The sequence below is a fragment of the Zalophus californianus genome, chromosome 6 (genome assembly GCF_009762305.2).
Source record: "Zalophus californianus isolate mZalCal1 chromosome 6, mZalCal1.pri.v2, whole genome shotgun sequence".
Taxonomy (NCBI): domain Eukaryota; kingdom Metazoa; phylum Chordata; class Mammalia; order Carnivora; family Otariidae; genus Zalophus; species Zalophus californianus.
Window position 1 is genome coordinate 35,403,373 of NC_045600.1, and position 26,805 is coordinate 35,430,177.

At 45.9% G+C, this 26,805-nt stretch overlaps 1 protein-coding gene across 4 annotated transcripts in view; it reads left to right on the forward strand.

Moving 5' to 3' along the window:
• Positions 1-761: 761 nt before the first annotated feature.
• SPTB (spectrin beta, erythrocytic) overlaps positions 762-26,805 on the forward strand; it is a 120,390-nt gene continuing 94,346 nt past the window's right edge. For 3 of the 4 annotated variants that reach the window (XM_027568864.2, XM_027568869.2, XM_027568868.2), the window contains exon 1: positions 887-1,103. The gene's annotated coding sequence lies outside the window, so the exon portion shown is untranslated. Of the gene's footprint in view, positions 822-886; positions 1,104-26,805 lie in introns of those variants that run through there. The other variant, XM_027568865.2, reaches the window with a different exon arrangement.

A 26,805-nucleotide genomic window follows, 5' to 3' on the forward strand; every position in this document is an offset into this window, starting at 1 on the left:
CAGCCTTGCAAGCTGCCCATTTTCTTCTATGAATCTCTCTCGGGTGACTCAGAGATGCCTTGTCTTTCCTCTTTGGCACCATAGGTTCTAGTGTTTTCTCTGGCCTACTGCATGCCACCCCATCCAGGCTTGCAGTGAGGAAGCCCCTGCTCGCCTGGAAAGCGGGGCCGGACAGGAGGTGCAGGTGGGCTGGTGTGGCAGTTTGCCTGTTGATTACAATCCTTGCAATATGCGAGCGCCCTGGGACTGTGGGCTGCGCCAGGTCAGCAGTGCCGGGTCTCCCCGACCACACCAGGTTTGCAGACAGAAACAGAGACGCTGAGCCCGTGGGCTGGGGGCGGGGGCCTCCCAGCGTCTGTTCACACTGCCTGCCAAGTGAAGTCCGCCCCGGAGCGTGCTTTCTAACACACCAGCCCCGGGGAACAATCCTCTTTCCCAAACCCGCCGCAGCGGGGGCGCAGGGCCGAGGGCGCCCGCCTCGCCCACCCTATGGTCTAAGCGTGTGTTTTAATATATTTTAAAAACCGGAGAGTACACAGTGGGGACGCGGGGCGGGAAAGGCTGGAGGGCTCATTTTCGTGGCCAGGCTCGGTGCTCAGGGCGCACGAATTAGGCCCGAGCTGCGGAGTGAAACCCTTTTCCCGCCGCAGGGAGCTTGCGGTAGCGCGCGGTTAGGGGAGGTGAACGACGATGGGGGCGCTGCGGGCGGCTCGAGCTTCTGGCGTCCCGGGCCCAGGCGGCCAGCCAGGAGGCGGAGGCCCGCCGCGGGAGCCGGGGCGGAGGCCTGGCAGGTGCCCCCCAACGCGGAGGCTGATTGGCAGGTGCGGGAGTGGGTGGGGAAGGCGAGGGCTGGGCCTGGCGCTGCGGGAGGCTGCGGCCCCGCCTCCCCGCCCCCGCCGCGGGACTATCTGGTCCCGGCAGCAGCGATGTCCCCCGGCAGGAATGTCCCTCCTCAGATAATGTTATTTATATCTCTGGGCGGGTCCGCGGCTCGGCAGCACCAGGCGCCCGGCGGCCGCTGTGCTAGGAGCCCCGTGCTGCCCTCTTCCCCCTGCGCCGCCGCCCCTGGGCTCGGGGGGGCCGCCGCTACAGCCCCAGCGCAGGTGAGTCCCGGGAGGGCCCAGCGGCCGGCGGGGGCTGGGTGCGGGTGCCGATGCGCGAGGCTGGGGCGCGCGGCGGGAGCGCAGAGGAGGCGCTGGGCCCAGGGGGCTCGTGACGCGCGTAGCCCAGGGGGCCGGGTGGGGGTTCGGCCCTGGGTGCGGGGCGTGGGGCCCGGGAGGCCCTGGCGGCTGCGGCAGCGAACATCCTGGGGCGCGGGAATCCGCGTGGGCTTCGGAGACACTTGGCGAGTCGGGCGCTTTGCTTTGGAGAGCCGGATCCTGGAGCGTCGCCCCGGGGTTCTGGGAGGGCGGGGGCGGCGGGGGGCGGTGCGTGTTCAAGTCCCGGGCCACCTCCTCCAGGACCCCGGCTTGGGGGCAAAGGGGATTCTGCCTCCTGCCTGTCGGACCTGCCCTCTCTGCCTCCTGCCGCCGGGCTTCTCAGCCCGGAGCCGCTCAGATTTTCTTCTGGGGAACTTGTCCGCGCGCTCCCCGGGCAGCCCAGGCAGGGAGGACAGGACCGGTCAGCGAAGGGGGCCTGATCCCCGGACGCTGGGAGCGACGCGGAGAGAGTGGCCGGGTGCAGACCCGAGGAGGAAAGATCAGAATGCCCGAGGCATACTCCAAGGATCTCCTGCCCTCCCCTCCCAAAGAGTGCTCCAAGCTGCTACGGTCCACTCTACTCTCACCTGCCTCACCAGTTCCTCTTTCTCCAACAACCTGGCTCTGAGAAATAGCAGAAAGTGGGAGAAACAGCAGGAGCTTTAAAACCATCCCCAGCTCCCACCAACTCATCCAGACTTCCCGAGGGTGGCCAAGTCGCTGTGAGCTTGAGTACAGTTTCCGTGACAACGAGCCCCAGGTCGGGCCTTGATTTATAACCTATTAATATCCAAACCACTGTTTTCAGTGAGCAATTAGAGGCGCCAGGAGTTGATAATAACGCTCTAAACTGGCTGAAGGGAAATGAAAATCCACTTTTTAGAAAAAATTTGATGCATCAGATTGGGGGTGGGGGGAGATAGTGACAGTATTTTTTTTTTAAGATTTTATTTATTTATTTGACAGAGAGAGACAGCCAGAGAGAGAACACAAGCAGGGGGAGTGGGAGAGAGAGAAGCAGGCTTCCCGCCGAGCAGGTAGCCCAATGCGGGCGGGGCTCGATCCCAGGACCCTGGGATCATGACCTGAGCCGGAGGCAGACACTTAATGACTGAGCCACCCAGGCGCCCCAGTGACAGTATTTTTGTACCTGTAACTTCTGTGAAGACCTTAGGCCTTCGCCTCCAAGTAGGAGGTAGCAATGCAAAATGCAGAGCCTTGAGGTAGCCCTGGTCTATACTGCAGTTTCTAGGGAAAATGATTCAGGTGGTTCCTGAATGAGAGGAGTCTGCAAATCAAAATTTTTAGGCATCTCTCTACTGCCCACTAACCTATCCTTAGCTTCACAGATGGCTCTGAATTTTATTCTAGAATTCCCTCTTTGACCACCCTATGACCCAGGGCAGGTTATTTCTTATTCCAGGGTCAGACTTTGACTCTTCTGCTAGGAGCCCTGGGTTCCAGAAAGTCTTTGAAAACTGTTTTTTTGTAAGTGCAAAATGTTAAGTGTACTGAATGCCCAACACCCCATACAGCTAGGTTTGTACTTGCCTGGAGGCTTTGGGCTAGTTAGGAAAAGGAATGTTGGGCTCACACTGAAAAAGAGCCTACAGCCTTGAAACCAAATGACTCCTCAGAGGTGGATCACTTATACAGAACTTTATCAAACTCTGGAGTAAAGCACAGCTGAAAACGATAAACCCTACATTATGAAAACATAGCTTTTAGACCCCTTCGCTGTTGCTCTTAGCTTTATCAGTGGCCCAGTCACAAAGACCAGGGATGAGCCAGAGCTGTTAATCCTAAATTCTCGGAAGACTCAGAGTCCGATCGTGGAATTGAAAGCACCCAAAAACTCCAAGGCATCCAGGACGTGTCTTGTAGTGCAGGCATATCGAGTTTTCCTGAGTGGCTTATCCAGCTGAGAGCTGGGATACCACCTTTTGCTCTGCTTGTTGCTGCTTCCAAGCGTTCTGAAGGTGTCCTCTGGCCGAACACCTGCTAGGTGACTAGCTTTGGGGTGTGTAAAGGTAAGGCGGTAGGTGCACTCCCATGTGGGATCATATCTGATAAACTACAAATGACGATTTTAGTCATGAAAGTTTTGAACTAAAGTCAAAATTGGATGGTTCTGCCACAATTCTGGAAACAGACTATTTGGGTAAATAAAAGTAATAATAGCTTTCACTTTTTTCCCATCTTTTATGTACTGGTGCTTGACTGGTTGTGGACACTCAATCTTTGTTGAATGAATGAGAGAACAAACAAATGAATGCTCAGAGGTGCTTTTTTGTTGTTGTTGTTTTTAATCCTATTGTCACAGTAACTCTGCAATGTTGTTCCTATAACCAGCATTTTACAAGTCAGGAAACAGGCTCAAGGAAATTAAATAATTTGCTTCACATCATACAGCTGATGAGAGGTGGGGGCCTGGATTCAAACTCAGCTGTTAGGTTCCTACCTGCTTTTTAAGGTTAGACATTTGGCAGGGAATAGAAGAGTACAAGTTGCAAAGATTTGGTTGTAGGGTGGTCTATTAGCTTCACAGTCTTTCACTCCCAAGACCTTGGGTTATAATTCTGCATATATCAGAGAAGCTTTAAAAAATATTGCCTGAAGATGGTATTGAGCACTTCTTTGCTCAGAGGTGTTTAGCCTGGCCCATTATGTTCAGGTCATTGTTTCAAGGACAGAACTATAATTTTGGCAATAGTCAAAGCATGGATTTTTTTTTTTAAAACAGATTTTCCTTTCAGTCGTGGAAGTGGCCAGGAGGGCTTGATGATGCATGGGGACAGTGTGATAGGACAGAGGATGACTATAAAAAATTCATGAGGCAAACGCTATTAGAGTGGGAAGGGACCTTAGAGGTCACTGAGTCCAGCTTCTGTTTGTGTGGCTGCTTGCCTAAAGGGGAGACCTAAGTGCAGTTTACCTGGTCATCTCTGTGCAGACATGGTACGTGCCTTCCATGTTTCTTATCATTCTTGCTCGTTTCATTCCTTTCTCTCTCTCAAGACCAATATTGGGTTTATCTCCTGAAGTTCTGCCTAACCAAACCATTGAAGTTTTCTTTCCTTTGAGGGAGATTTGCAAGAGGATGTAGTTTAATCTTAGTACAATCTTAAAAAAAAACCAGGTTTTGGAGACAGGTGAGAAGACGTCAGTGAGCATTAAACTCTAAACTGTTCCATAACTTTCCCATTGCTTGTTAGACATAGAGATGTATGCATTTTTTTTATACAATAGGTTTGCATATTACTGTCTTGACTTAAGATAAATAATTATGTAGCATTTCTGGGGCAGTGGGGAAAGAAAGGACTTTGGGGAATCATTGGGACTGTCAGATACCTGTTTTAATCTAAACCCACTCACCAAATTGCTCTTGAAGTATGTTATTTCAGATTTTAAAAGCAAAGGCAAAATTATACTCTCTGTGTAAGACTTGAAAGTGTAGGAAACATGACCAGCAGGAGGTTTAAAGTGACATAAAGTACATTTCTTCATTATCCGTAATGCTTTTTTTTTTTTATAACCTCAGACCTGCAGATTGATGTTTACCAATTGACCTGGGAGGATCAGAAATGCAAATGTGTGGGCTGAAGAGAAATTTGCTTTTATGATGAGGACTGGCAGGGACTGTTCATGGATATTGGGTTCTGAAACCATACGGATATTACTAGCCAGAAATTGCTGTACAAAGAAGTATTTTATCTTAGAAGTAGTTTGTATTGTTGTTTTTATAGATAGCTCTTTGGTTACTCCTCTACTTCAGATAAGAGATCTGGGAGGAGGGATAAATGCCGTGATCCGTGTGCCCGAATCACCATGTAGCATTTGCCGGGTTTTCACAAAGAAGCTGCTTGTTTCTGCCAACCCCAAGAGGTGAAGGTCACCTGGTTTTGGAGATGGAGATGGTGATCGAGGGAAGGCATAGGAGGCAGGCAGAATTCACTGTCAGATCTGGCTGCAGCCACTAAATTGTCAACTCCCCTTGGTAAATATTTAGAAAATGTCACAGCATGTTTCCCTTTGTTACTGTGCTTATTTCTTAATTCGCAGCCAAGCAATCCAAGTTCTGCCATTTTCAGCCAGCCTTAGCTGAATATCAAACCACCAGGGGATCCCCAGCCTTACAGCTCACACAGTTTTAGAGGTGGTCATAGACAGAAAATGCTTCCTCAGTGGAGATTGCTGGCTAGTTTATGACATTCCCAAACCACCTTTCATTTTTCTCTTTCCTTCTCCTGGGGGCAGGAAATCTTACAAAGCCGGCATCTTCCTACCTCTGTGAGGCCTTCTCAGGCTTTGCTATCACGTTTAATTTCTACACCGTACCTGTGCAGAGCTGGACAAGGGTATAATTACAAGGGCAATTAAAACCCATATATCATGTTCCCAATGGGGGCAAAAGTGGGGCTTCCTTTCTTCCTTTCATGTGAATGCTGTAAATTTAGCAAATGAAAGGTACAGAGCTAGAAAAGAAAAAAGACTTTGCATTGGACTGGGCTCAGATCATCCAGGATAGTTATGAAAAGAATAACAGGGCACCTTGGCAGCTAAAGAACAATAATTGCTTTGAATTATAGTCAATCCAGGAGTTTCCACCATCGTGAAGAAGAACAGAAACTTGAATAATCCTGAAAATGGATAAGTTGAAAATCATTTCCATTTGTATTAGGGTGTGCCTCATTTGAGAATTCATAGCAATTCCAATAAAACAAAGTGCACTTTAAAGATATAACTTATGAGGCCTGGAGAGAGGTCCCTAGCTTCATTCTGTCCCTCTGCTTAGTTCCGGCCTGTTTCCAGAAGCCCCTAGGAGTGGTCAGTCAGTGGCATCTTCCAGCATATTTCCTCAGGAGTAGAAAAGTAAGAGAAGCCCCTTCCTAATAGTGCTTCCAAGCCATAAGTCAGAGAAAGAGCTGGAAAGGCCTGAGAGAGCCATCTGAGAAATGTTGAGAGCAAGCATTGAACATCTACGTGCATTACACCGTTCTATGCTGAGGACATGAAAAAGGATCAGATGGAGACCTGCTGGTCTGGTGGGGAAAGAGTCTTGCAAACAAGCAGTGATTCAAAAGGGTGCCTGAGAGAAAGCCCACGGGAGGAAGAGTCTGATTCAGGTTGGAGAGTGCCTAGGGTTTCTCTAACAGAAGAAGGGAGGATGGGGGAGGGCCTTAGGCACATTGCCCACACAGATGTGCAATAAAGGGCGATGAAATTAGGGAATGCGGAGCAATTCTGTGTGGCTGGAATGTAGGGCACAGCCCAGGAATGGGCCAAAATGTGACTGGAAAGGTGGTTTGGGTTCAGTTTGTGAAGAAGCTTGAACCACTGGAGGTTCAAGTTGAAAATCTGTAAAGATTTTTGAGCAGGGGAGGGACCAGATCAGATCCTTGCTTAGACAAAGCTCACCGGTGGCAGGCAAGGGCAGGTAAACTGGAGATTAGCACAGGACGACGTCACACAGATGAGATATGGTCACTCGGCTTCCAGGATGCCTGTGTGTATGCGTCATCTGATTTTAGCGACCACGTGAGGAAGCTTTATGGATTAGAAGCAAACAGTGTTTTGCCCAAGCTCCCTCTCGTAGTATCACAGAACCTGACTTCGACCCAATTTCCTAGTTCCAAGGCTGGGGCTTTGTCCAGATCTTCTCCTCAATGGAGTAATTGAATATTCTGGGCCTTCTGGTTGAGACAGTGATTGCTTTCTTTCTTCAGAACTATCAGTCTCAGTTCGTTGGAGAGAGGGAGGAGGAAACTTGTTGCAGTATTTACTATTTAAGTGCAAAACCTCAAGAGCAGCCCTCCAGCCTGTACGCAGATGATGTCCCAAAGTATGAATTAACATCAAGCGTGCGTGTGGATTCCCAGTATGCTGTAGATAAATGATAGGTTTACATACCTGTCAATTGATGTGTTGGCTTTTTCATTCCTTTACCCCAAATTTACTGGGCATTATTATGCTTATGCCTCATTTTGGACTTTGAAAACCTCTTTTTGTCCAGTATCTTAGGTGTTCTGATTTGATTTGAAGATTTGTACAAATCTTCAAAAAAAATCAATTGTTTTTTTTGAAGATTTGTACAATCTTCAACCAATATTTATTAAGCTTTCATTTATTTGCCAGACGTATTCTAGGTCCAGGGGATAGAGGAGTGAAAATGGAAAAAAAAAAAAAGTTCAATGTCATGGAGTATCCATACTCGTTGGGTGAGACAGGAATAAACAATAAAATCAACAAACAGAAGACTATATATTATAATTTGTTGTAAAGGAAAAGCAGTGTGAAGAGAAAGAGAGGTGATTCTACTATTTGAGGTAGGATGGTGGGGAAAGGCCTCTCTGATGAGGTTTCATTTGAGCAGGGAGCCAAACCAAGTGAGGGAGGGGAATGCGTGTGTTTGGGGGAAGAGATTTAGATCGAGGGTGAGGGCCCTGAAGTGGGGTCACCGCTATGTCCAAGGAATGGGCAGGAAGCCAGCCTGACTGAAGAGGAGGGACAAGGGGTGAGCGCAGGACGTGACATTAGAGAGGAAATGGGGTCTGGATCATGCAGGCTTTGCAGCCATGCAAGTCTTTGGGTTTTAGCCGTGCAACAGGAAGCCACCGGAAGTTGTGGTCAGAGGAGTGATGTGTTCAGATTTGTATATTAGGAAGACCTTTCCGGCTGTCCTGTGGAAGACTGACTGTAGGGAACAAGAGTGGATAACAGGGAGTAAGATGAAAGCTACTCTAGTGGGGCTGGGTTAGAGAGGATGGACCAGCACGATGGTGGTGCGGTGGGAAATGCAGCTGGCATCTGGATAGAGGTGGAGACAGAGCTCGTGGGATTTGGGGATAGAGGAGAAGAGAAAAAGAATAAGTCACGGATGACTCCATTGGTTTTGGCCTGAGCAACTTTAAGAATGAAAAAGCCATTTACCGAGAAGGGATATATCTTGTCCAGTGTACTGTGGGCTATTCTTTTTTGTTTTTGGTGTTATCAAGGAGTTTATTTGGAATAGGTTTAGATTCAGGCAGACTTTTCATTGAAATACACCCGAAAGAAGGTGTTTTATGGTGAGTGACTCAGGATATCTGTTTGTCTTGAAGTAGAGCCTTAGATGTGCAGTTAGTTCTGTGTACTTTGTACTGTTACTTTTTGGGTATTCTTACAACATCTCTACTATGTGATAGAGATTAAGATATAATACAAACAGGATTGAAATATATTTCACTTTATAAATAGAAATGTTTTGAATGTGTTCTTTACAGCCTAAACATCTTCTAACACTTCCTGGTTGCCATATTTAAAAAAAATTATTTTAAATTATAAAATGAATTCATGTGCATGATTAAGAAGTGTATCCACATTGTACAAGGGTATACGATGAAAAGTAAGAGTCTTCCTTTCCCTACCTCCAGTTCTACTCCTAGGAAGTTACCAATGTCAACAGTTTCCTGCATATCCTTCAAGAAAAATTCATTGCATATGTAAGCGTTTGGCCATATTTTAAAGTCCTAGCTTTAACCTACTAAAAGCACATGTTTGTTTTCATTTTTGTGACTTAGTAGCCCTTAGGCCTGGAGTCCAGCTTTCTGTCAATTAGGGGTCTCCTTCCAAGCCATCCTGCACCCTGTGTTTGTCCTGTAATACCCCTTCTCAAAAACCTCCAGTGGTAGAGGTGGAAATCCAAACTTACAATGTTGACTTTTAAGAGCCATTGTAATCTAGCTCCAATCTCTTTTTCTATCTTTATCTCTTACCAATTCCCATCACAGACCTTTTATTTGAGCCAGGTTTGTCTGCTTCTACTCGTTCAGTCCTGAACATTTCTCCCAGATTTGGAGAGGTTTCCATCAGTCTTCCTGGAACATTCCAGCCCCTAGTGATCTCTCCCTTCTACAGATTTGTTAAAGGTCTAGTTACATAATCATAGACTTCATTTATTACTATTATTATTATCTAACTTATGTCTGTCTATTACTTGCTCCACTTGTTCTCTTAAAGGCCAGAACTGATTTATGATTTACAGTCACAGGTCTTACATAAAGCCCTGCATAATGCTTTTTCACATAGAAGTTCAACTAGTAATTTTTGGAATGTGTGCTTTGACAGTCATCCCCTAACAAGGTGGTGCCGATGCACAGGGATTATATTAAGTAAAAAATCTCAAATGATGGCTGCCAACAAAGTCATCTCCTTAGTGGGGTTACATAGGGGTCCATTCCCAGAAAATGGTAAATGGACTCTGCTCCTTTAGATGTAGAACTTTCTAAGGGGCCTGGTCTCATACCCTTGTCCCTTCTTCAGATGGCACTGCATCTCAATGTCAGAAACAAGGTGTTTCGTTTGCTCCTAAATGACAAAGTATAGTTATTTAATGGACAAGGCAACCATGTGATTTTTAAAAAATGTATAACAAAATGTACCATTTTAACTAGCTTTAAGTATTTGGTTCAGTGGGATAAGTACAGGTACATTGTTGTGTAGCCACCATCACCATCCATCTCTAGAACTTTTGTCATCTTCTAAAACTCAAACTCTGTACCCATTAAACATAACTCCCCTCATCACCCCAGCACCTGGCAATCACCATGTCACTTTCGGTCTCTATGAATTTGACTACTCTAGGTACCTCATATAAATGGAATCATACAGTATTTGTCCTTTTGTGTCTGGCTTATTTCAGCCAGCATAATGTTTTCAGGATTCATCCATGTTGCAGCACATGTCAGAATTTCCCTTTTAAGGCTGAATAATATTCCATTGTATGTATTTTTCACATTTTATTCATCCATTCATCCATCTACCTGAGTCACTTCCATCCTTTGGCTATTATGAAAAATGGTGCTATGAACATGGATATACAAATATCTCTTTGATACTCTGCTTTCACTTTTTCTGGGTATATACCCAGAACTATAGTCTCCAGTTTATTGCTGGATCATATGGTAATTCTGTTTTTAATTTTTTGAGGAACCAAACCATGCCATTTTAATATTTCTCCCTGGTTCCCCGAAGGGAAGGGCAAAATTTATTAACATCCTCACCTTTGGAACCAAACTGAACTTGAGAATTGTTTATTTGAGAACACTGTCTTTGGGGGATAGTTTTTCATCAAAGTGCTTGCATTTGTCCACATACTAGTTTGCCTGTTTTAAAATTGTAGACTTTTAGAGGACAGGCAGGAGATGTTTAATTTGCTTTGTAAAACTTGTAACCCAAACTCAGGTGGGGAAAGGTGTAAATATTATGTGATGATGTATTTCAACCAAAATATCTCCTTGAGCTGGATGACAAGAGTCTGGGTTGCTTCCAACTCCTTTTCTCTTGCTGTTTGCCCTTGGGCAAAGAGCTTCCTCTTTCTCTAACATTTTTTTTCAGGGATTTGTGTGTGTGTGATGGCACCTTAATATTTATTATTATCCTTAAAAATGTCTTTGCAGAGTTCCTTGTAATGCCTAAAGTGTTGTCTCCTCTTCGTGGCCTTGCCTGACAACCCCTCTCCCTCCCAGGTCCTGGAGTAGCACAGGACCCTTTCTCCTGCATGGTTTTTGCAGTACCTTTCTTGCTCCTTTCTCAGAGGATGGATCATCTTGTCTTGAAATTGTCAACTTGCCTTCTACATCATTAGACTGTGCTTCTTGTGATGGAGAGCTAGGTCTCTTTTTTTTTTTCATTCCCAGCACCTAGAGTCATGCTTGGTACACAGTCCCCAAAATAGTATTGATTAAAAAATTAACAAGTGAATGTTTGAAATTATATATGGTTGAGATATATATATATATATGTATAGTGGAAATTAATATTATTATAATGAGTTATAAGAAGTCAACATTTATAAGTCTCTCAGAGAGAGATATGCTGAGAGCTTTTATATGTGTTTGTCATTTCTGTTGTTATCCTAATATGACAGAGGAAAAATATCAGGCTTAAAGAAGTTTATTTACCCAGAATTATACACTGAGATCAAAGCTGAACTTGAGCCCTAATGTATTTATTCTAGAGTGCTTGCTTAGAATCACTGTACCCACCATATTGAGGGGGAGGTCAATATTCCATGGCTCTTAATTCTAAGAGTTTCTTTTTTTCTTTTATCTTGCATCTTTAATGTCCTGAAATTAAAGAGGTAATTAGTTGTATACCTTTATATGTTGCTTTATATTTGCAATGATTTAACCTAATAGGCTTGAATCCCCCTATTAGCTTTTAATAAATAATGTTCTGAATCCTATTTCCAACATAGTTCTTTGACAACTGAGGATGAAGATGCTAATTAGTACTGTACAATATACCCAGCCATAAGACAGCTCTCCACAGCTCTGCTAAAATTGCCTCAAAAGAGGTCTGATACTGTCAAATGAGGTAGCCTTCTTCCGGACCCAGGTACCAAGTTCTCTGCAATATTGGACTTTGTTAACCACTCTTGCTTTGAACGTAAGCCCTCCCTTGGCTCCTGGGATCCAGGCTCTCTCCTTCTTCTACTCCCAGTTTGCTTAAACCGCAGGCTGGCTTGCTTTCTCTTTCTTTCTTGCCTTCTCTTTTCTTTCTTTTTTGTTCCTTCTTCTCTACCAGCTTTTCATTGCTGGGGTTGCCCGTGTGTCTAAATCCTCATCTCTAGCCCCAATCTCTGCCTTCATTTGGTTGTAACAAGATGTGTCAAACTCCCTATGTAGCTATAGGACCTCTCAGTTCCCCGCCCCCCAAACCTGCTCTTCTCCCTGTTTTCGTAGCTAGGTTCCTGTTGGGTTGCCATTGTCCCAAGTACGAGCGTCATCAACTTTTTTGGGTTTTCTTCGTTTCACACTTGTGCATCTAGTTGGCTGCCGGTTCATTTTTCCTCCAAAATTTTCAAACTGGTTTCTTCCTTTCAATTTTCACTGTCTCATGTTTGAATAATTGGCCTTCAGTCTCTCTGTATCCCATCTTACACCCTGACCTCAGAATTATTTTTAAAAACATGATTGTGAGTCATTCCACTGCTTTAAAACCTCAATGGTTCCCCATTGCCCCAAAATAAAGTTTAAACAGGCAGGAGGTCTGTTCCAACATCCCTTCTGGCTTCATTCCCTTCCTATTTACTTTACATCGGATGCTTGTGACTGTGTCAGCTCAGGGTGCGTTTTCACTTCCATGACTTGACTTCTCTGTTTTCTAGGCCTGCAGTGTCTTTCTCCCTTTCTGTAGCTGTGAACTCTCATGCATCTTTTAAGGCCCCACTCAAACGGTACCCCTCTGATGCTTCCCCTTGTTCCCTAACGCACCAAGACATCCACTCACTCGTGTGAGCCCTCAAGTTGTCACTTTTCACATCGCACCCTGGTTGGGTTGTGTACAGGTCTGACGCTTTTCTAGATTATGGGTTCCTTGAAGAAGGGACATTTGTCTGGCGCCTATATGCACACTGGTGCCTAAGAGCCTCTGGCTCACGTCGGTGCTCAAGAAATGCGGATTGAATTGAGTGACAGGGCAAGTTTCAAGAATGTTCGCCACTGAAAATAATCCCCGAAATGGTGATCCACATAACAGATTATGAAGAAGGGTTCACAGACGACGCTCAGTGTTGATGGCATAGGGGTAAGGAGTGAAGAGAAATGTTTTAGACCTGCGTGGAGGCTGTCTTCCCACCTCTGTATTCTACAGTTGCTTTCCATTTATCGGACGCAGAAGTAACAGCTGATTTTTTAACTTACATCATCAGAATATGTCTATTGCTAGAAAAATTTAGTTATTCATCCAGAATCCAGTCACTCCCACCTCATTTTTCAGCAAATGTTTGAGTCTGACCCTCAGAAAGCAGCTATGAAAGGCTCTTTGAGTGGGTGTTTCAGACTGATATACACAAGATTTGTTTTATAATGGTGAAGAGTTAAGAAAAACATTTCAGAAAAGAGACCAGAAGTTCCCATATAGAGGTTTGGTGTTTTTTTTTTTTTTTTTTTCTGGGTGCACATAACCTTTTTTGTTTGTTGTCATTAAGGTATGTCAGAGTAGAAACTACCTTGTAAAATATTACAGCACTATTAGTTGGTTTGTTCTGCCCTCATTTTTGCCTTACCCAGACAAAAAGTGAGTTTCACCAATGGACAGACTCACCAGAATACTGCTTGCTCAGGCCTTTGAGAGCATTTTTGTTTCTTTTAACAAAACTCTCTGTCATGGACACACTCCCACTACAGTCCAACTGCTCACTTCTTCTACTGTGTTCTGTGCCCAGCGATTGATAGGAGGTGGGTTTTAGCTTCCAAAGGCAGTGAGTGGAGCTGCTAGGCTTTTATAAATATTTAGGTGGGTCTGAGATGAACTGATGAATGGAAGGCCTTCAGAAGGTCTTAGGAAGATGTGTCCAGGATAAAGAAGGGCAGAGGACAAAGTTAGGCCTTGTGCAGGGGACCTGAAGGTAGAGAGATAAAGGAAGGGGCTCAACCAGGACAACTGAAGGCCTTAGTGAGTTCTAAGGGGCACAGTGAAGCCAGTGGTAGGTAGGCAACAGTGAGGAAACTTGACCCAGAGGTGACAGCAAGAGTGGGGTCAACAAATAGCTTCTAGAAGCTCTAGGATGGCACAGATGCTGGTGATCATTATCCTGTCTCACGGATTACTAGGTGCCATAGCAAAGGTTACCAGCAGGCTGACTACTAGTTAGTAGCCCAGCTGCACACTTTTTGAATGAACCATCCTTTTCATTTTGGGGGATGGTTTACTTTGGAGTATTTTAGCCGTGCTTGGGTCCTGGTTTTGCACATTCCAAATCTAGGCTACTGCTTGTAGGGTCGGTGGGTCAGTCTCTGCCTCTCTTTGCAAGGTGCTATGTGCATTCTGTATGTGCTTTCTGCAGCCATTGAGAAATCTTGTTGCCCAAACATCAGGCAGGAGGGTCCCTCACAGTGTGAAGTTATCAGAAGAATGGAAGGTGTTTACAGGCACAGAGAGTGAGATTCTATAGTAGAACCAAAGTGAGCTGCCCTGGAGGAGGAAGTCAGTGCCCTCTGCAAGACGGAGACCCATACCTGTGAGGACAAATGAGATTGTTTGCATTCAAAGCTGTGTGAAGTCACTTTGCCCAGGAGACTGGAAAAATACTCTCCAGGCGGGTTGCTAGATGAGCTGGGTGGGTGCGTGGTAGAGCAGGTAACTCAGTACCGTGCCCTCAATGTAGCAACTCCATCAGCAGCCTCGGTTTAGCCGCTGTCCCTGCTTCTGACCCAGAAAACTCTCAGAAAATGACTGCAGTGAAATGCATCTTCAAGGTGAAGCTGCCGGTCCAGGTGGGGGAGGGGTGTGGAGTCCGTCCCAGGGGTTCAAAACTTACTTCCTTAGTGTACTGGGAGTGAGCTTTGTTTATGCTCTGACCCAGAGGAAGTCACTTTTACATCTCACCAGCAGAGTGGCTTCTGCTTGTTTTGCATAAGCCTTGTGCCCCCTCTGCTCTGCAGAAGAGGCACGAATGAACTGGGAGCTATAAAACTCCTGGCTTCATAATTCTTGGCAAACAGCAGAGTCTACTGAGCAGTGGATTTGGTCAGTAAATGATCATTACAGTATATACTTGGTTTCTCTGCCTGTAAAATGGTGGAAATGCTTTCTCATTGAAATGTGAAGGAGGTCAAAACGAAATCGTTTGTGTGTTTTCCTTTGTTAAAACCTGATGCTTAAAGCATCAAAACATCTCAGACAGAGATGTTCTATGAGTAAAATGTACTCAGAGGACCTTGCAGACATCATCTAATAACCTAGAAATCTTCTCCGAAGAGTTCCTGGTTCAACGCCCCTATTTTACCAATAAGGGAGGTCTGCAGAGGGGAGGTGATTTGCCCGAGGCTGGGAAGTTAGTTAACATGAGACTCTAACGGAGCCTAGGTCTCTGGGTCCATGGCCCAGTCCTTCTTCCCTCCCTGCCTCTCCCTTCCTTCTCCTCCTCCTTCTCCAGCAGATTTTAAAAACTGGTTTTAAATAATTTTAACATGAATGTATACTCATGGTAAAAATTATTCAAACAGTACAGAAGAGTGTAAATGGCATTCCTAGACGCATTACTAGAGGTAACCACTGTTAACAATTTCTCATGTATCCTTCTAGAGATTCTCTAGGCACACACAGACATACATACATAGAGGTACGTATGTTACGGGAGGTTATATTTCATTCCGTACTGCAACTTGCCCTTTTCACTTAATAATGAAACACTTTGGGTGTTTTTCTACATCGGGACATAGAGATTGATCTCTTTCCTGAGATCAAGATGATCTCTTGATCATCTCGAGTAGCCTAAGATATGCTGCTATTTCTCCATGATGACTTTAGGATGTATAAGCAGCACCATGAAGTTTGTGTCCTGAATTCATAATGCTGATGTAAGGATCTCTATTTTATGTGAATATCCAGGAAGGGGAATGACTGCTGACTAGGTCACATGGTTTGTGAAGCCTGAGACCCGGCTTCTGGTTCCTGCTGCTACTTACTTACAGGTGCCTGTCAGATACTGGTTGCCATGCCGGGGACTTCAAACGCCTTAACTCATTTCATTCTGCCAACAGTCCACTGAGTTAGATGTGCTTTCCTTTGTACCGGTGAGGAGGTTGAAGCTAGTTAAGCTACCTTTGCTTAAGGGTCACATGGTCAATTAAGTGCCAGACTTCAGATTTGAAGCCCCTTGACCCCAGAGTCTTTTTCTCACTGTCTGGAATCTAGGACACGAGGAAGAATGGTCATGGTGGGTTTGAAGCTCAGGATTTTTCATAGCTTCCGAAGTGTGTTGGTTTAGACCTGGCTGAGTGTCCACTCCATATACAGCAATGACGCGGAGGGCCAAGGAGTGGCGGAGCAAAAACAGAGTGATGTGGGGAGGAGGGGCAAGAGTTGGCCGCTCTCCGGGAGGCATCGTTGTCTGCTTTGTGCTGGGCTGTGTGGCCAGGTCACAGGAGACTGACTACAACACAGCTCTCTGCTCTTGCGAGGCTTATGGTTTCGCAGTGGGGACACACACATGAGACTGAGTGTAGGGCAAGGCAGAGTGAGGCAGGTGCCCCGTGGGGCTGCACACTGCTTCAGGGCCTCTGGGAAGCTCAAACTGGTCTGAGCCAGGGATCCTGGGAAGGCAGCGTTCACAGAGGAGCAGCCACGTGAACTGATCCTTGAGACAAGGATGTTTTTCACTGGCCAAGTTGGGAAGAGGGCATCCCGTGGGGCAAATAGGGCATGTGGGATAGGAATCTGGTGTGGCTGCAGCAGAAGACGAATGGGAGTATATAGTGGTGGAGAGGATCAAGAGGTAGGTTGGAGGTAGGTTGTAGCAGGCCTTGAGTGCCATAGAAAGAGCTTATAGTTTATAGGTCAGGTCCTGGGGGCACTATCAAAATTTTGAATAGGGGAATGATGTGCTGTCAGGTGTGTTTTAGGATATCCTGCCAAAATACAATGAAAGGCTCAAGAAGGTCTATACCAGGGCAGTGGAAATGGAAGGGAGGAGGTTAATCCAAGCGATTCAGAGAAGTCAGAGTATCTAGACTTTCTGTCTGAGGTAGGACTGACCCATTGTCATTTTTCATGGACCCTACCACATAAAGGACCAAACATATTAAAAGTATCAGTATCTCATGTTCAGTATAATGTTTTTGCCATCAAAAGTATTTGAAGGGATTTGGGAATTATTCTTAATTTTGATTTTATAGCCTTAATTGGCACCATTTTTTTTTCAAGTCTTAAAGCATTTTGAAGGTCCTTAAAATCCACTTGTAGGTGCATTGTGCCCAGTGGCATTGAAGTGGGGGGAAGAGAGCTGTTGAATATGACTTACAGTTTTCCAGCTCAGGCATCTGGGAGGCTGGTGGTTGCTAATTTACTGAGATTTAAGTCTTAAAAGAAGGAGCAACTCAGGGTGGGGAGGGGGTACAAAGAAGGAGCTCAGTGTTGACCAGGTCAAGCGGGAGGGGTCAGTGGTGCTACTGTAGCTGATGGGGAGCCCGGGAGGGGCTGGGCCTGGGGGGGTTGTCGATCTGACAGCCTCACTCCCCGCAGAAAGGAGAGAGGATGGCATGAGGGAAGAGAACAAACTTTAACTTTGGGGAATCCTACATTGAGGGTATGGTTGGAGGTAGAGGATCTACAGAATGATTGTAATGTAACAACATACTGTGGGTGAAGAACCAAGAGAATCCAAAGCCATGGGAATCCAGCTGCAAGAAAAGGATGCTCAGTAGCATCTAACGTGGGGGAAGGATGACGGGAAGGGATCAAAGGAGGCTGTTAGCCTTGTAAGAGATTCAGGTGACCCTCAAGAAAGCAATTTTAGTGGAGGGTCAAACTCAATTATCAGGAATTAGAGTGAAGCCGTGGTGAGGAGGAGAAAGCAGTGAATTCAGAGCTTGTCTGAGAACTTGATGGGAAAAGGATGGTTTGAGACAGGTCAGGGGAAGTTTTATGTGTGTGGAGAGCTGGGTTTCGGGGCTGAGCAGGTGAGGAGCCCTTGGAACGGAAGTTGGCATGAGAAGTCAACACGGGGTAAGAGAGGATTGGTGGCTGATGGGAGTCTCTGGGAGGCTGGAAAGCATCAGGTGGCAGGGGAGCCAATCAGCACAGTCATGCCTGTGTGCTGATGAACAGTTGTCACTATCTACCGCATTCAGACACCATGATAGGTGGCACGGTGGCGTCTCACGCTTCTGTGGGTCTCAGGGTGACTCTGTGCTCCTCAAGGATGGGGATTTTATGTTAACTATTCTCTGTGCCTTGAATAAGTGCCTGGCACAGAGGATGATGCATCAGTGCATATTTGTCAAGACACTGGCAGATTTGCCACACCTGTCCTGCAACATCCCGAGGCAGGCTCCATCCTTTCTCTCTTCCTTTTTAATGGGACATAGGTATGTGACAGGCAGGTAAGTTTGGAAGCAGTTATAAAGCAAACATTCTTGCCTTCACACTTTTGCAGCCACCAGCATGCTCCTCCCCTTTTCTCTGTGCCCTGCCATCTCAGGTCCTGTTTCTTTGGAAAATGTGGACAAGTAAGTTTGTATTAGGACTCCTCCTCGGCCTCTCAGTGCCCAATTCTGGGGCACTTGGACTTTCTGTAGAAGGAGAGAGAGAATATATGATGATCTTTTAGGGGAAACAAAGGGGCTCATTCAATGAGCTGGTGAAAGATGAGTCTCCTTGTTGACGGCGATAAGAGAGGATCTTGTTTCCTGAAAGCTCGCTGGGTGTGAATGTACTTTCTTTGCTTGGTTCATGTCACTGGGAGATTTCCTTCCTGCCCAATGAATGAGAGGGCTCTTTGCTAGGAAGTCCAGCTCCTGGCATTCCAAACTCTATTTTTGGGAAGGGTAGAAGCCCAAGGATCAGGCCATAGTTGTAATTATCTTAGATTCTAGCCATATGAAGTATTTTAATGAGCAGGAAGTATCTGACTTATGTTTTTGGCAATTGTACCTTTTGTCATTGAGATGAGGAGGGAGAGTTACTCAGTCTTTTCAGGGACACTTAAATTTTTCTTTTTTCCTATTTACAAATATAATACAAAGCTTTACTAATGTAAAATTTTGCAGAAATACAGACCATAGAAAATGAAGGTTCTTCATCACCTCCCTTCATTATTCCCTAGATAATCATTCGCTACAATTCGATGCATATTCTTTCAACTTTAAAAAAATACATATATTAATAAAACATGCGATTGCTCTTTATTTTTCAGAAAAAGATTTACACTATGAATACTATTTAATAACTTACATTGTTTTACTCGTCAATACACAAGGTCATCTTTCCACACATACACACTTGTAGATTTTCTTCATTCAAAATTGTTCCACTGTGTGGAAGAATCATACTTTATTTAACCAATTTTTAAGTGATGCTAAATTAGATTGGGGTGTGTGTGTGTTTCTGCTCTACCCAATAATATGAAGCCAGTTTTAAACTGCTAGGGTAGATGGTGTGTTCAAGCTAAGGGAGCTAGTAAAATGAGGTCAAGTTTGTTGGGAAATGGAAAGCTGATCTCCCTGACTCCCTCCATTCTCTCCTGACAGGCTGGGGAAAGACATCTCCTGTAGCCCAGGGAAGTCCCCTGTGCCTTCTCCCAAGCCACATCCAGGCACCAACCTTTTGTCATGAAGCATACTTAAACCAAATTACACTGCCATTTTGTTTTGCTTTCTGCCTTTTCCTTTCTCTCCTTCCTTCCTTCCTTCCTTCCTTCCTTCCTCCCTCCCTCCCTCCCTCCCTCCCTCCCTCCCTCCCTCCCTCCCTCCCTCCCTCCCTCCCTTCCTTCCTTCCTTCCTTCCTTCCTTCCTTCCTTCCTTCCTTCCTTCCTTCCACTAACTTGGTGTCCAGTTGCAAGCTTCCCCTCTAGTTCTCATTTCCAGTCACCTCTGACTGTTCCCGCTCTGCAAGCCTTCCCCTCCCCTAGTAGGGCCTCCCACAGCTCCCGACTTTGATCTCATTTTATCCCCTGCTCGAGTTTCCAGTTTCTCTAGATGGTGCCCTTGTTAACATCTGCTGGCTTCCGCTGTAGTCTCATCTGCAAAATATATCTACTTCCCCAAATCACTTACCCTACCCTTTAAAGGATTTAAATACAAACCAAGCTTAATACAGCTGCCCCTTTGCCTTATGTTACCTGGTATTTACCCTCACCCTCTGTTCACTGTCCTGAGAACAGTAAATTTCCATTCCTTGCCAGGAGACCTCATTTCTAGTGGAAACTCCTGCCCTGTGGTGGGGCAGAGAGACACCTGCTTTGGCTACAGTCAGACCTGGCTTCGAACTCAGGTTCCAACACTTACTAGCTGTGTGACCTCAGCAGATAATTTCATCTTTTAGATCTTCATTTTCTTCATCAGTAAGATGCGGAATAGTGATACCCACCTTGCAGATAGGATTGATGCCATGGACCGGACAAAAGTATGTGTCATGTGTCTGGCACACGGTCGGTAAGCAAAAATGAGAGGTACTATTGTCGTTACTGCTTGGTTTCTCTTTAGCTAACTTGTTCATTTTTAGCTACTCTCATGTTATAAGGGGTCAAAGAATCAATACATCAAATGTCCTATTAGAAAGGAATCCTATAATGTAAAATTCTGAACATAATATTTTGCCAATTGACGTCTCTTATTCTTGGCAATAGTAAATAAAATAATAAACATAAATTTAGGCCAAACTTTAGGTGTCTCCTTGAAGTCCCTCATGCTAGAAATAATTTATATTTTCCAGAGAAAAGCTGTCTTCATTTATGCCAAATGGCTCTTAGAATCTGGATTCTTTTTTTCTCTGAGGTCTAGCAACTAAGTTGAGGGAAACTCTTTGTAGTTTGATCATTGCCACAAATGTGCAGCAAAGGGTTTCTAAGCAGAGACTTTTCTCCATTCATTTGTGGGTTTGTCATAGATTGTAATGGTTGTGGTTTTCTGGCTTTCTGTGAAATCTGTGTTACCCTGGTTGCCTGCCGAAGGCATGCCGCATATTTGGGTTTCATACTCAGCATTCCGGAGTTACTTGTTTGGAGTCTAGCCTTCCTTTACTGGTTTCTGGTGCTAATCCCTCAAGGTGATGTACTGGACCATATGGACAAATGATGAGGAAATTAGAACATGGACTCAATTTTTCTTTGAGTCCCAAAGGAAAACTAAGACCTTTGTTCCCCGCACACAGAAGTGGTGAACTTGTCCAAGATCCCACAGCATATCGACTGCTACCACTTGCTTTTCATCTCTTATGCCTTGTGGCCTCTCAACAGTGGCTCTCCCATACTTGGGGCCATCTTTCCCTCCTCTGTGCCCACAAGGGAACACGTTCTTGAGGACTCCTGCCCTTTAGGCAGAGCCCTCTCTTCAAAGGCGTTTTGAACTCCTGTATGGATGGGTATAAACACTAGGAACCTTCTATCACCCTGGATCGAGGGATTAGAAAACCAAAGGCATTCTCTTTGCAAAGTTTGCTCCTTCTAATCCTTTTGGGGAAGGTTGGGTAGTATGATCCCTTTCTTTCCAAATGAAAGAAGGCTTTGTGAGTAAGAGAAATGACTTGCCCAGAGCGTCCCGTTACTCGCAGGACTAAATTTTCCCTTCCAAACCCGGCAATTCTTGCTCCCTTGCTGAACTTGGCTAAGCCTCCTAAGGGACGTCCTGCTGAGCTTGTTTAGCAGATGGCTCAAAGGCAGGTCAGTCAGCAGTGTCGAGAAAGTTGGATGGTCTGGTGCTGAAGGAAAGAACCTGGCGGTGACTCTGCCCCCCTCCCACCGGATCTTCCCTTTCTGATGGCAAACTGTGGAGAGCCCAGGTGAGGAGGTTCAGGAAGGGCTCCTGGCCCAACCTTATAACATGAGCATCAGGAAGCTCCTCTCTCATTGGGGAAGCTGCCTTGTAAAACAGCAGTCCTGTCTCTCCACTGCCCCGCCCCCCAAGCAGGATGCCTAGAGAGACAGCCTCCGAGGCTTTACTGCATTTTGCCTGCTTAAGCTGGTGGCAACTACAGACCCCAGCATTAGCACGTGGCTTCCTTTTCTTCCCTCCCCTGAACCGCCAAGGCGGCTCCGAAGCCAGCTGGGCTGAGTGTGTCTTGCCATCTGCCAGGCCACACTTCTTGGGCCGGAGCCTGGGCTTCGGCCAGTGCTTCCGCAGCTCTGCCCAGCGCCCCAGCCCTTTCAAGCCTCTCAGTGGCCCTGTGCAGGTGTCCTACCAGGGTCCTGCTCCAGCCCTGCAGGGCAGTATTCCTGGGAGGAGACAGGAAAGGGTAGGGCTCAGGCAGTTCCCTCTGAGGTGGTGGGTCATGGGTCGTGGTGGGGAAGGAGCTCTGGAATCTCCTCCCCTGCTGGGGAGCACTCACCGCAGTCCCTTGGTTTCTTGCCCTGGGTGTGTGTGTGTGTGTGTGTGTGTGTTTTGTGGTCCCAGTGGCTGCAAGAGGAATTGTGTGGAAAATCCAATTTGGAGGCTACTTTCTAAGAAGAGCTCACATTTCTCTTCAGCCAATTATGTCATGTTAGAATACAAGGGGTGACCATGTCTCGTGATGGAAATATTTTATCTAATATAATCTATCTCTTTTTTTATCTCCTCCAACCATGAAGAATAACTTTTTAGAATGTTATTTTCATATTTCATAAAGAGTAAGAGAGTAAGTTCCTTTTTGGTGATAGGCCAGGGTCTCTATGTTAGCGCACCCCTACTGAACTGCCCAGACTTTTCTTCTCATAGGCTGGCTGTCCGTCTGTCCTTTCTCTCTCTCTGTCACACATGCATGCACACACACAGATGCAAGTTCTTTCCCTCTTTTTTAGCTTTTTCCAAGCTGCTGGTGATTTGGGGGTTTATTCATTGCTGCTCAGAGTGTTCTCTGCTGGTTGGGAAGCCCTTTGCCTGTTTAGTGGAGCATCAGGGCTGCCCTTGTCTTCTACAGAGGCTACTGGTTCCAGGCATCCCTGCTGTTATTTGACCACAGAGTGGTTGCGAGAGGCGCCTGCTTTCTGGTGAGTTGCCGCAAATTAAGGGCAAGGGCCCCAAAGATGATCGCAGGCAGGCGCCACTTCCTGAAAGGAGTGATCACGGAGCCGGGCCCATCTGAGGGTATCAGCAGCCCTTCTCTGCCAGCCTCTCTGTGTTCACAGAGAACTCATTCGTAGGAAAATTTCTGGGCTGAGGTAGTGCTATTTTGTTCACCAGGAAATAATACTGAGTTTCTCAGCTTTCCCCTTAATGAAGGGCAAGGCCTTGGCCTGGAGGAGGGAGTGAGTCTCCCAGCATCCTGGAGGATGGGATGGGAATTTGAGGTTTCCTCCCATCCATGTGGCTTTCTGGGCCTGGTCAAGCTAGTGGAAATTCTATGGGACCAGCTGAGGCATAATTGGTCTAGGGAGTCCAGTGTTGTACCCTCTGGGGGAGGGAGACAGAGCCATATCCAATCAAGGATCTGGAAAGCTATTGAATGTTTTTGCCCAATGGTAAGTGTTAAATTCTTTTAAATTCCTCCCACTGTGTGAGAGATCCCAAGCTCTTCTGAGTCTTCCATCCTTCTCTCTTTCTTGCTATTTTCCCAGAGCCTAGAGACAAACTCAGGTTTCTCCCGTTAGGCAAAACTGTCCTTTGGCCCTGCATCTCTGTCTACCTCCTGTCAAAGTCCCATCAAATATTTTGAAGGAATGTGCTACACATTATTTTGCCCTCATTTATTCAACTTCCCACTTCAGTTGGGCTTGTGCCACCATGATTTGACAGAAACTGTTCTCAGTGTTGTCGACAGTTGTGAATAGCTAAAGCTCTGTGGGGTTTTAAAAACTGTCGTTCACTCCCTGCTTCTGGAAATTTTCTCTCCTGAGGCTTCCAGGCGTCGTAATCTCCTGACTTGCCTTGATCTTTGTTGCTCCTTTTTCTTAGCATGTCCCAAGGAAGGGGTTGCGGAGGGTCCATCCTCAGCCTCAGCCAGTCTCTTTCGGAACAGTCTTGCCCACTTCTGGTGTTTTTGCTGCCACCTATTTATTGCTGATGACTTCAAATATCCCTAGACTGTTTCCCCAGGACTTGGATACCCACCCTTAAGCTAAGCGTTCCCACCCAGATATCCCACAGGATGTCTGAGACTCCTTCTGCTGTCCTTCACGTGCTCTTCCCCATTCTTGGCCTGTCTAAATCATATTTGTCCCATAGGTATCCATTTAAAGGCCACTTGCTCTGGAAGACTCCCCATATCCCACAGGCTAGGTGAGCCCTCCCTGTTAACCTTCATTTAATATGCAATCTTCTCCTCTGCAGCACTTTGCAATTTGTAAATTATAAATTATTTGTAATAATTCCTAGACTATTTGTGTTCCCCACTAGCTGGAAGCACCATGAGAGCAGAGAGCCTCTCCGTTTTGCTTCATGATTGCATACCCAACTTATAAGACCATGGCTATCACAGAATATTTCTGACCCACTGAAATCATCATTCCTTCCCCTAAACCTCCTTCTCTTGTAATTGCCTTCCTGGTCGATAAAACCACCATCCACCATCACCCAACATGGAGGAGTCATTCTAGATGGTTTCCTTCCTCTAACTTGCCATTCGCACCGGCCCACGAATATCCTAGTTTTGTAACCTCATTGAGCTTCACCATCTTGACTACCAACACCCTAGTTCACAGCCCACATCATCTCTTGCCTCAACTACTATAGTCCCATCTTAATCATTTTCCCTGCTTGTAATTGTGTTCCTTTCCTCTTTAAATTGATTCCTTCATATACCTGCCAAAGGGAGCTTCCTAGAAGGCAAATCTAGCCACTCTGTCCATTTAGAACCCTTCACTGACTCCTCACTGCTCAGCTTCCTCAGCACAACACACAAAGGCTGATTGGGATGTGGCCCTTGTCTGTCTCCCAGCCCTCGCCATGCTCCCGGCAGGTTTTCCCATGAACAGGCTGTTCCTTCCTTCCTTCCTTTCGTGCCTTGTGTATACTTTCCTCTTACTTTAAATACCCCTGCTTACCATGCTTACCTCTTCTATATCTCCCTCAACTATACCTGAAAAACTCCTCTTCTTCCTATAAGATTCAACTCTGAGTCTGACCTACCCACCTTGGCAGAAGGCCACCCCTGTTGTGCTCCTGGAAGGCCCTGGGTATTTCTCTCTCTCCACGTTAGGACCTAGCCTGTTTTTATGACTGTCGGCTCCTGAGGGCAAGAACAAGGTTTAATCATCTTTGTAACCCCCATGCCTAGCAAAGTCCCTGGCATATATCATGGTTTTTTTTTTTTTTTTTTTTTTGAGTAGGCTCCGTGCCCAGTATGGCGCCCAGCATGGGGCTTGAACTCACAATCCTGACATCAAGACCTGAGCTGAGATCAAGAGTCAGGCACTTAACTGCCTGAGCCAGCCAGCCGCCTCAAGCATATCATGCCTTTTGTAAGAAAAGAATGAGCTCAAAACAATGGGATTGAGGGACAGACTTCTGCTACTGATATTAATAGGTATTTCCTGTGCTCCTTCTAAGTGCTAAGCATTGTTCCCTAGGTATTCTACATATATGAAGCTTCACATATATAAATCTTCACAACCGCCCTGTAGATTCGGTAATGTTAGCATCCTCGCTTTATAGATGAAGAAACCAAGGCCCAAGGTTGCACAGCTAATTAGTGGCAGGGCTAAGACTTGAACCTCAGCAGCCTGCTCCAGAGCCCTGGCTCTTAATCTCGTCACTGTATGGCCTTTCCACTAATGAGATAACATCTAAGGACTTTAAAAAATTTACATCTAACTCTTTGTGTTGCTTACTAAGTCTGGTAGGGTTCTTTGTCCTCGGAGGGGAAAAAGAATCCAAAAGTGGTCAGCGGGGCAAGCACAGGGTCTCTCGGGACATTTTTATGGGAAGTAGGTTATTACCAGGGCAGTGTGTCAGGTTCATGAGGAGTATGACATGTAGGTAGAGAGAAAGATGACCAAATCAGAGCCAGCTGGGTCCCATGTTTAATATTTCTTCTATCTCCAGTGTCTCAAAGACCACATTTAATCATCTGGTTCTCTGCCGTGTTGTTGAATAAGGGTGGAAGCACATTAAACTCCGACTGTCATTAGTCCCTCAGAACAGAGGCTGACTGGAGGATAGGATAGGTGGGGAGGGAGCAGAAAGGTTGACGGCATCCTTGGGAAAGGAGGTCATTGAGGAAAAGGGAAGGCCGGAGGCACCATTAAAAAGAAAAGAAAAGAAAAAAACCTTTATTTACTTATATTTTCCCACAGACTGGTAACCTAAAGAATAAGAAGGAAACACAAAGTGCTGGTGTTCCACCTGTCTGGCTTCTCCCAACAATCGGAACCTTCACTTAGGGGAGGGGACGCCAGCGCTTTGGCCCAGGCTGCGGTGACGGCTCACACCTGGGCTCTGAATGCAGCCTGGTTTGTCGGTGGGCCCTTGGTGAGGGACCTGAAGCCTGGAGATGTTTGCCCGTGTTATGTCTGTATTGGTGTGATGGGGGGGAAGGTACGATAAGAAAAAGGCTGTTTTGAAAATAAATCTGAGGTTCGGGGCGCCTGGGTGGCTCAGTCGTTAAGCATCTACCTTCGGCTCAGGTCATGATCTCAGGGTCCTGGGCTCGAGCCCCAACATCGGGCTCCCTGCTCCGCGGTGAGCCTGCTTCTCCCACTCCCTCTCCCCCTGCCCCTCCCCCTGCCGCTGCTTGTGCTTTCTCTCGCACTCTCTCTCAAATAAATAAAATCTTAAAAAAAAAAAAAAAGAAAAAAGAAATCTGAGGTTGAATCAGTTTGTTCTGAAATCCTGCTGGAGAGCTCCAAGGTGGGATTCTAAAAAAAAAAAATCATTCACAGGTGTGTGTGGACAGGGTCGGGGAGGCCCTTTCCTGCTGCCATGTATAGGACACGTGGTGTCTGACACTTAGCATTCAGACATTGAATCCTTCTCCCAGGCCTCTTCGCGGGAGAGAAAGCAGGGGTCAGCAAATTTTTCTGTAAATATTTTTGATTTTGTGGGTCTCGTACATTCTGTCACATTCTTGTTTGTTTTACAGCCCTTTAAAAATGTAGAATCTACTCTTAGCTCACGGACTGTCCAAAAACAGGCTAGATCTAGGCTATTGTTTCATATCTCCTGGTCGAGCATCATAACCTAGCTTCAGGCTCTGCCGTGTACAGAGTGAG